Below are 10,926 nucleotides of genomic sequence, written 5' to 3'. Positions count from 1 at the left end.
TAAGACAATAATATTTTATACTTAGGGATGATATTTAGAGCTTGGAAGAACTATAAAGAAGGGTGTTTTACATTTAGACGTAATTTTTGTGTTTGTTGAAAGCTAGATAAAAGATTCTTCATGCTGAGGGAGCTAGAAAAAGGGGATTTTGTACGTAGGGGTAATTTTTTGGGCCAGACAGAGCTAGAAGCGGGGATTTTACATTTTTAGGTCATTTTTGTGGCTATTGACAGCATGGAAATAAGATTTTACACTTTGGGCTGATTTTTCGGGCTAGAAAGAGCTGAAAAGGGGTTTTTGCAATCAGGAGTGAATTTTAGGACTGGAGAGAGTTGAAAAAGGGGTTTTACACTTGTGTGTTAGTTTTGGGGCTAGTGAAAGCTGGGCAATAATATTTTACACTTCGAGGTGATTTTTGGGGCTAGAAAGAGCTGGATAGTGGAATTTTAAACTTAATGGTAATTTTTGGTGCTAGGGAGAGCTGGAAAAGGGATTTTACACCTGTGGGATATTTATGGGCCTAGTGAGAGATGGGACATTTTATTTTACACTTTGGGGTGAATTTTTGGGGGGGTAGAAAGAGCTGAAAAGAGGTTTTTGCAATCAGGAGTGACTTTTGGGTCTGGGGAGAGTTGGAAAAGGTATTTTCCACTTGTGTGTTAGTTTTTGGTGCTAGTTAAAGCCGAGCAATAATATTTTACACTTCGAGGTGATTTTTGGGGCTAGAAAGAGCTGGAAAGGGGCATTTTTGATGCTAGGAGAGCTGGAAAAGGGGGTTTACACCTGTGGGATGTTTATGGGCCTAGTGAGAGCTGGGAAATAAAATTTTACACTTCGAGGTGACTTTGGGACTAGAAAGAGCTGGAAAAGGGAATTTTAAACTTAAGGGTAATTTTTGTTGCTAGGGAGAGTTGGAAAAGGGATTTTACACCTGTGGGATATTTATGGGCCTAATGAAAGCTGGGAAATTTTCTTTTACAACTTGGGATGAATTTTTGGGCTAGAGGGAGTTGGAAAGGGGTTCTTACACTCAGAAGTGACTTTTGGGATTGGGGAGAGCTGGAAAAGGGCTTTTACACTTCTGTGTTAGTTTTAGGGCTAGTGAAAGCTGGACACTAAGATTTTACAATTCGCGGTGATTTTTGGGTCTAGAGAGAGTTGGAAAGGGGAATTTTTAACTTAAAGACTATTTTTGGGATTGAGGAGAGAAGAAAAGGGGAATTTTACACTTAGGCGTAATTTTTGGGTTCGTTGAAAGCTAAATAATATGGGATTTTTCATGCTGGGGGTTCTAGAAAGGGGTTTTTTACACTTAGGCGTAATTTTTGAGACTAAGCAGAGCTGGAAAAGGGGATTTTACATTTGTGGGTGATTTTTGGGGATGGTGAGAGCTGGGCAATAGGATTTTACACTTTGGAGTGATTTTTTGGGCCAGAGGGATTTGGAAAAGGGTTTTTACACTCAGAAGTGACTTTTTGGACTGGGGACGGCTGGAAAAGGGGTTTTACACTTATGTGTTATCTTTGGGGCTAGTGAGAGCTGTGCAATGAGATTGTACACTTAGTCGTAATTTTTAGGGCTAGGGAGATCTGAAAAAGGGGGTTATACTTTCTGGTTATTTTTGGTACTGATGAGAGTTGGGCAATAATATTTTACATTTAGAGATGATTTTTGGGGTTGGGGGGGGGGAGCAGATCAAAGGAATTTTAAACTTAAAGATGATTTTGGCTGAAAAGAAAGATTTTACAATCTTTTCTAGGACTGCGAATCCTAGAAAATGCGATTTTACACTTGGGGTCATTTTGTAGGTTGCAGGGAGGGCTGGAAAATGTGATTATACACTTGGGGGTGAATGTTCAAGTAAACTCTAAACTTTATGGAGATCTAGAATCTCAATTAAATTTGTAACATTTCTTGATTTCTGTTAATTGATTAGTTCAGAGATCTAGAATCTCAAATACATTTTTTGTAAGATTCTTGATTTCTATTAATTATTTAGTTCACCTGAACTCGTTTAAAAAAATTCTCGAATTTTCTAGAAAGTGCCCCAAAATGCATTACTAAGCTTGAAAAGGAAATTTTACATGTGGGGGTAATTTTTGGGGCTGTGGAGAGCTGGAATACGGTATCTTTTTGAATTAAATAAACTTAAAGTTTAAGCTTTAAAAACTGAACAATCTGCTATTTGGAAAACTTAAAAACTGTATAATTTTGAAGTAGATGCTTCCAAATGTAAAGAAGTTAGTTTCAAGCTAATAAAACTAATTAAATTTAAGTAGTAATTATTTGATGAATTTTGTAATTTAAAAATTTACTAATAAAAAGCTCAAAGCTTTCGAAATTTTTGCATAATTCAAAGCATTTGTGACTAAACAAAAGTTATTCCACGGACTGCAATACATTATGATTAATATATTTCCAAAACTAATTTAAAATTAAACAATTCTAATGTATACGAAAGAAATTTACAAAACACAAATTTCAATTTTAACCGACTACTATAATCGAGAACTATACTTATCGAAACAACAAAATTTTTAATAGGAGACTGAATTATTTAGATGTGAGATAAACAAAATATTTATATTAATTTACTTTCAAAGAGATACCTTAAGAAAAATTCCACTTTTTCGGAAACTTCATGATGCCCTCAAAAAGAATTCTACTTTATACAGTGTTTCCGCTGCATATTGTTGAAGTTTGTTCTCAATCACCTCCTTTTTCTGATGATTGCTTGTTAATTTTTGCTCTCTTTCTGTCCTGTTATGAACATTTTTTTGTCTCGATTTTCTCTCAGTTGCATTCCAGATCGCATCATCGCACTTCCTTCTTTTTTTTTGTTTAATAAAATTCCACAAGCTGACCGTGATCACTCTTCACGCCTTTTCCTTCACTTCTTTGTCCCTCAATACGTAGATACTTTTCTAAATCTTTCAGAATACCAGAAAAGATCTTTTACAGTTCTTTGAAATCTCTTCAAGTTGTTAAAATAAATTTAAAACTTTTTGAAATCCCTTCAAATTATTTAAATTAATTAAAAATTCCTTGAAATATTTGAAAATCTCTTAAAACCCTTAAAATCCTACGAGATACTTCGACTCTTGTGAATAAATTTTTTGAAATCCATAAAAATATTATTAAATTCCTTAAATTACCGTGAAATTAAATAAATTCTGACGACATTAAAGTTTGCGACATATATGAATTTGAAACTTGTGTCATTAATTTTAAAAAACTAAGAGTCATATCGAAAAAGTAAAAATATCTCTGGATTCCTCTTGGAAATATCTCGATGCGCATTTTGTTTTGTTTGAAAAATTTCTTAAACAAAACATTCACGCCAAGATATTTCCGAGCCGAATCCAGAGGTCGTTAAGGTGTCTTTACGATATCGTAAATAAGTCGTATGATCTGACAATGTCTTTACGATATCGCAAAGACGCCGAAACAACATGGACATTTGATGTCGTAAAGTTGTCGTAAAGATGTCGCTAAATGTTGTGTCCGCTGGGAGTGTCGGGAATTCTGAGCCCAGTGTGCACAAAGTTTGGCGACGTCTTTACGACATCGTTGCGACATCTTTACGACAACTTAAGACATCCTGTGTCCATGTCGTTAAGGTGTGTTTACGATATTGTAAATAAGTCGTATGATCTGACAATGTCTTTACGATATCGCAAAGACGCCGAAACAACATGGACATTTGATGTCGTAAAGTTGTCGTAAAGATGTCGCCAAATGTTGTGTCCGCTGGGAGTGTCGGGAATTCTGAGTCCAGTGGGCACAAAGTTTGGCGACGTCTTTACGACATCGTTGCGACATTTTTACGACAACTTAAGACATCCTTTGTCCATGTCGTTAAGGTGTCTTTACGATATCGTAAATAAGTCGTATGATCTGACGATGTCTTTACGATATCGCAAAGACACCGAAACGACACGGACATAGGATGTCGTAAAGATGTCGTAAAGATTTCGTAACGATGTCGTAAAGACGTCGCTAAATTTTGTGCCCACTGGGAGGATATGCTATCCGTATCATAAAATCTCTTGAAAACCGATGAAATACTTGAAAAATTTGAAATATTTTTAAATCCTCTAAAATTTCTAAATCTGTCTTCTATATATGTACCAAGCACTTTATAAACCATTTATGTTTTAAAAAAGATCTTTTTAAAATCCGAAAATTCGTATTTTCCAGATAAATGATGGTGTCAAAGAAATGCTCTCTTTGACCACGTGAAGATCACGTTCCAAAAGATCAGAAACACTAGAGCTAACATATTAAAGAAAAAAACAACAACAAAAGAGAGAGGAGAAGAAGTAAAGAAGAGAATGAAAAAACGAAAGGGGATAAGTAAAAGTAGGAAAAAATTAGGATGAGGCGAGTGAAGGTCGCATTCGAAAATATCAGAATTACTAAAACTAGGAAAGAAGAAATGGAGGCTATACTATTTGAATGTAGGCTTAGAATGTAAATGTGAGGAATTTATGGGAAATTTAGAACAATACGAGGTGGTAATAATGATGGACACATGGCTAAATGAAAAGGAATGGGAAAGGGTAAGGAGAAGATTATCAAATTATTACACATAATAGCAGGTTCAAAATACAGAGAGGAAGAATAAAAAAGGCAGATTAATAGGAGACATGGTGCTTCTCTTTTAAAAAGAATGTATAACAGGAAAGAATAGGAAAGATATAAAAGAAAAAAAAGAAGGAATTATAGTCTCTGTTCTCTTATTAGAGATGAGAGAGGTGGAAGATATTGGAGATATAAGGAAGAAGTCAGAAGAAATAAAATAACCGATGAAAGAAGAAAAAGAGATAAAGCTTAAAATATGAAATTTTAACGCGAGTATGGGATGGTATATCTTAAACAGAAGTAAGGGGTAGAGAAAGGGAATAACGCGGAGGAAGAGAAAATATAACGGTAATTAGTGGAAGAGGAGGTAAGAGAGGTCAAGAAACGTGGATTATATAGATTTGGATCACTTTCTCATAATAGAAATATTAGAGGGAGAAAAGAGTAAGATTGATACAAAGAAATAAAGATAAAAAGAACAGGAAGGACTTGATCAATGGAAGGAAATGAAGAAATGGAAATAATGATAGGGGAACTAAATATAGTATTAGAGGGCACAAACGCAGAAGCTAGTGGAGGAGGGAGTAGAAGTAGATGTGATGAGGAATTCAAAGAGAAGAATGAAGTGAGAGAGGATTGAATAGAATTGACGCAAGGTAGAAGTTGCGGAGATTCTAGTAGGAAAATGATTATGTAGAAATGTGTGACGAAGAAAAGGTAAAATAAAAGGTCTGAAGAAGAGACGGAAAAGCCTAAGACGGAAGAAGAGTTTTGCAAGCTAGACAAAAGAGGTAGGTCAGAATTATGGAAAGAGGAGATAAAGTGGTAGTGAAATAAAACGAAAACGGGAGGAGGTTTTAGATTGTAGGATATTGACGCTATGGCCAACATTATATAAGTTATATGTAACTGTTTTGTTGGAGAGGTTAATATTATTACATAAAATAATTAAAAGGAAGAAAGGGGAAATGAAAGTTATGATTAAAAATGGGATAATTTTTAGGGAAACAAAACGTAGGACAAAAGTTAGCAGATAAAAAAGGAGATGAAAGAAAAGATATACCTGACAGAAACGATATAATTTCGAAGACAGGATGAAGAAGGAATGGCGGGCTTGATGGAATATTTGCGGGGAAATTGGGAATTTTTTTTACAACTAAAGAGTAAACAAAAACATTTTCAAGGATCAGTGTAACCATAGTGCAAAAGAAGAGCAATAGAAGAGATATTAGAAAAAGGAAAGGAACAGAAATTGGAGAATCTGTGATCGGAAGAGGAAACATGAGGTGTGTGGGAAAGATGTACGAGAGGATTTGAAGATAAAGAGAGCTGGCAGTGGAATATGACAAAGATTTTAGAGGAAGATGAATTGGGTGAGGGGTGGATTAAATTATAGGAGGGAGCTAGCGAAATGAATGGGAAAGAATGAATGTAAAAAAGGGCAAAGTTAAGTTAGAGGAGAAGTGAAAGAAAAAGGAAACACAATACGGTTGGAAGAGACTTCAAATATAAAATATGTAGGTGGTAATATTGTAAGAACGGGAGGTCATGCAAACCCTGAGTGGACACATTATGAATAAAGACGAAAAAAGAAGAAAAAAGGAAAAGTGGGCAAGAGAAGAACAATGCACATGAAGAGCCTTCAGTGAACGTTCAGCAAGTTCGGTGTTTGGCGGCCAAGGTAATATGCAGGAATATCAGGCAGGGTAAGGTCTTTGGAAAGCAGGTCTCTATCTAGGTCGTCAACTCCGTCTAACTGTTCCGCGTACCGTTCCTTCGCTCGGTACCGTCCATTAGCCGATCCACCTCTTCCTCCTTCTCCAACTTTGTCTTCTTCTGCCGTTTTGCGTTTTTCCTCTTCCCTCTTCCCTCCACCTGGAGGGAGGGAGAATCCCAAGCCTCGACCATCGCCCTCTTCGCCCTGGTGAAGCTTCATCCACGCGATCCACGCCTGATTGTCTCAGTCCAAGAAAGAAGCTTGTCCGTGTCGTGATCTGAAATTCTGTTACTCATTTTATTGTCGGTCCCGGGCAACTCTTGTCAGAATAATACTTGAGAGTGCGGAGGTGAGGAAGAGTCAACGGTCACTATCACTCAAAGATACGGTCCATGGCGTTTCGCTGCCCGCAGCTCAACAGCTGACTGGTCTCAACCCGTCCAGAAGGCCCCAGCTTCGACTTCCAAGGTCGAGTTCAAAACTTGTGCTGGATAGAGAGAGACTTACGTCATTTGTGACGTGGATCGTCCAGGTAATTTTAACCTACATTTTGAAAAACATTTTTTTCGAAGGTGTACGGGTGTTTCTAGGGTTTTCATAGAGTTTGGATCAGAAAATAGGGAGTATATAAGCCATAAATAGGGCTGCAAAAGAGATATGACACTTAGGGGTGTTTCTATAGATTTTATAGTGTTGGATCAGGAAAAAGGGTCTATAAAGAGCAGGAAAGGGTGTAGGGTACTTATAGGGGTATTTCTAGAGTTGGATAAAGAAAGGGCCCGTAAATAGAGCTGAACAGGGGTAGGATACTTACAGGGGTGTTTCTGGGGATTTTATAGAGTTGGTTTAGAAAATAGGGTGCATATAAGCCATAAATAGGGCGGTAAAAGGAATAGGATTGTTTAAGATTGTTTCTAGATTAGAATCAGGAAATAGGAAATGGACAGGCCAAGAATGTTTTGCTTGATTTTGTGTCTGGGATGTCTTGTAACTATTTTCAAATAAAGAACCAAATTTTTGCCACAGGCGTTTTTAAAAAAAATCCAATTTTTAATTTTAAAAAATTGAAATCTTCAGTTTTTCTCCAAAAAGAAGATGGATATGAAAAAGTCAAAATAGCAAAATTGTTTCTTGGACAAATTACTACAAAAAGACCCTCTTACTATTTTTTTCTTACTTCGTTTTTTGAAACTTGATTTTTCGATTTTAATACATAAAAGTTATGTTTTCAATTTTATAAAAGAGAAAAAATTAGAACAGATAAATATTATGATTCGCATTTTTTTAAATGCTTTTTTTTAATATGATCGGTTTACAATAAGAAGTTTCTAGTGTTAAAAAACATGTGGATATATGTATATTCCTAATTCTTCGACTTAAGGTAATTATATCGAGAATATAAACAATTTTCCTCTTATTTTTTGTTGTTGTTTCTCGCTTCAGTTTCGAAGAAAAACTGGAAGTTTCGATTTTATGTAATTTTCTTTTTGCATTTTTTCTAGGACGTCTCAAGTATTTTAAGACTAAAATTAAAATAATCGTTGGCGGCATTTTTAAGAAAAGTTGGATTTTCTACACTTTGAAGATAAAAAAATCTCAATTTAAAAGCTCAGGGTCATTATTATAAAAAACATATTATTTTTTCCAAATTATGCTTAATTAAAAGTTTCTCATATTTAAAATAAACTTGCATGATAATTACGAAGATTGAATCCTTTATAAAAAGTGCGATCTTTTACCTAAAAAAAAATATATATATATTTTGTCTAAATTAATATTTTATACAAACAGAATTGTTAATTCTATTTACTACCTGAATTCCCTAAAATTAATTGGCTTTATTACGAATTTTTTCTTCCTTGAATCGCAAAATATTGATGATACCAAAAAAGTGTAATAAATTATTTTCTTGAAAGAAAGAAAATTAAAAACTTTTGTTTCGTTTTTGATCTATTTCGTTTTGGAACCAAATAATCCTTATAAGGATATTCTCAATTTCTTTGATATTTTTTCACAATATAAAAATTGTCATAAATAATTTTACAAGTGATCAAATATATTTTTAGATTTCCTCTTTTATAAAACTTGAGTCAAAAATTCAAAAAATGGAAGCAACTATTTCATTGTAAAGAAAAAATTATTCTTCCATTGATGGGAAAATTGGTGAGAATACTTCGCTATGCGATAAAACGTCTTGAATCATATTATAAAAAAAGTATAATATATAATATTCTGAAGGAAAAATCTTTTGTAGAAAAACTTGAATTGCACTCATCTGTGGTCATTGTCTCATACTTGAATTAAAAACCAATAAATATTTCTTATTATTTGCGCTGTTTTTTGCTAACATCGACCATTAAACCCATATTTTGAATAAAGAAATCGAAAAGTTATTAATTTGAAGGTTCTCTGAAAAGAACCTGAATTGCAATAAAAAAGAGATGTCAATCTGTGACGTGTTAATAAAATGTAGCAATGCAATACATTGAAGAAATCAGTTCCTGAATTCTAAAACAAAATTAAATAAAAATAATTGCATTTCTTTGTTGAAAACCAGTCTTGTCTGTTTACTGCTAGTACACAATCAATATGAGAGTTTAATCGTCAACAAAGAAAACGAGTTTAGTTGCAAGATTTCTAACTGTTTCGTACTTCCAAGACTTTGCTGACTCAGCTTTTTGAATCAATTTTGTTTTTTTGTTTAAAGCTTGCAAATTAAAAAAAAATATTCGAAATCTTCCTCCTTTCAACAGAATATATTTTTATAGAATGAGTCTTTCAAAATAATAAAATAAATCTTCTTATTGCGATAGGGTATGTATTTTTGTCCTGAAAAGTAGTTAATCTTCGTATTTTTAATCATAGGGATTAAGCTAAGCTTCGAGAAGTCAAAAGAAAGAATCCAAAAAATAAAATCGTGGATTTTACCACTTTCTTTCTTCTGAGTCACCTTCACCTGATCGGAGGAATACGCATCAGGTCTTTGAACTTCTCGTTATGTCTCTGATTCACCTATAGTAAAGCAAAAAATATATTTCTGTTTAACTAAAGCAATCAATTTAACCAAAAAAATAATGAAAGGATTTAAAATAAGTTTTTGGCTACATCATTCTTGCACACTTACATTTGGAAAACTCATTATTCCTAGTATCAGTCAGAAGACAGACTTTTGGTAGAAGCTTTTGCATCGGTTTGGACTTTTGGCCAAGGGAGAGGAAAACTGCATAAAAGTTTACTTTTTTTCAAAGTTGATCTGAAATGTGATTTAGTTTTTTATTTTTGATACATAAAGCATATTTAAAAAAACTGTTATTCGATCTTATATATGTGTTGGCAGATACTGTAATAATTTACATACGAACAGATTGATATTTCCGGACCCGAACCTACGCTCGAATCTGAAGGCAGGGCCGAAAGTGGGTCAACCCAAAACCATCCTTTCAGGTTTACAGGCTTTATTGAGTTCAAGGTCCAGATGATCATTTTTCATGGTCACGATCACTGTCACGGTTGGGACGATAACGATCAGCGATTAACCATCACAAGATAGGATCGTTAGAAATGTACAGTTTATCATTTAAGTCTACATCAGAGAGAATCCATATTTTAGTTCCTCCTTAGCGTCAAAAATTTTAAACTTGACTACGATGTTCTTAAGAATTAAAACAAGAAGAAGAATCCAAGGAATAAATTTCGACTACACACTCTTCAATGTCTCAATTCAAATTTGTAAAAAATCAAGATAAAAACAGATGAAAGAAAAAGAAGGCAAATACCAAATCCCTCCAAATCACTTTTCTTCCCTTTTCTCTCTTCTTTTAAAATTAAAAAATTTTTAAATCACAATAGAAAAAACATTTACAAAAGGTGTACAAAATTACCAAAATCTATCTAGACTTTTTGTTGATGTTCTTTGTTTGTGACTTGAATTTAGTTTACTTTGATTTTTAATTTTAACTGAGACATTGAAGAATGTGTTATCCTTTGACAGCTATAGATTCTTTTCTCCTGGAAGACTTTTACCGTTGTTCAATTCTTATTCCGTAAATTATTGCTCAATAACACAACTTCTGATAATTTCAGATTCTAATTAAATTTCAAACTTATTTTACAGTGACAAATAAAAAAAATCAATTTAAACTTCGAGATGCTTTTATTACCAAATTACCTTTCAAATCGCTGTTTATTACTTACGTTAAGGGCATGTGACACAGCTAAATACCTATATTACCGACGACAGTTTTTCAGTTCACTGAATGTTTTTTTGAACCTAAGAACTGCTATTTTTGGTAGGAAATTTTGGTAGGAACTTCACTGAAAATTATTTCATCTTTTTTCTGAACCTCAACATTTTTTGAACGTTCGAACTTTTTTTATACATAAAATATCGGTCTCAAACTTTGAGAAATGCAAGAGCCGAAAGAAAACTACGTTAAAGTACAAAGGTTAATAATAAAAGATGTAAAAAAAATATTTCAACAATCAATTCCAACGGCATCGGCCGGTAACGCTGTACACGAAATTACGAAACCTGGCGGCCACTAGACGAGGCTCTAGAGAGTTCGTATTTTCGTGTACAACGTTACCGGCTGATGCCGTTGGAATTGATTGTTGAAATTTTTTTT

At 33.9% G+C, this 10,926-nt stretch overlaps 1 protein-coding gene across 1 annotated transcript in view; it reads left to right on the top strand.

Moving 5' to 3' along the window:
• The first annotated feature begins 6,455 nt into the window (after window positions 1-6,455).
• LOC117181888 overlaps window positions 6,456-10,926 on the top strand; it is a 13,670-nt gene continuing 9,199 nt past the window's right edge. Inside the window, exon 1 of the mRNA XM_033374902.1 lies at window positions 6,456-6,833. The gene's annotated coding sequence lies outside the window, so the exon portion shown is untranslated. The remainder of the gene's footprint in view (window positions 6,834-10,926) is intronic.

The sequence above is a fragment of the Belonocnema kinseyi genome, chromosome 10, assembly GCF_010883055.1.
Source record: "Belonocnema kinseyi isolate 2016_QV_RU_SX_M_011 chromosome 10, B_treatae_v1, whole genome shotgun sequence".
In the NCBI taxonomy this organism is placed as follows: Eukaryota; Metazoa; Arthropoda; class Insecta; order Hymenoptera; family Cynipidae; genus Belonocnema; species Belonocnema kinseyi.
Note: the sequence above shows the minus strand (reverse complement) of the source record. Positions and strands in the feature narration are given on the sequence as shown.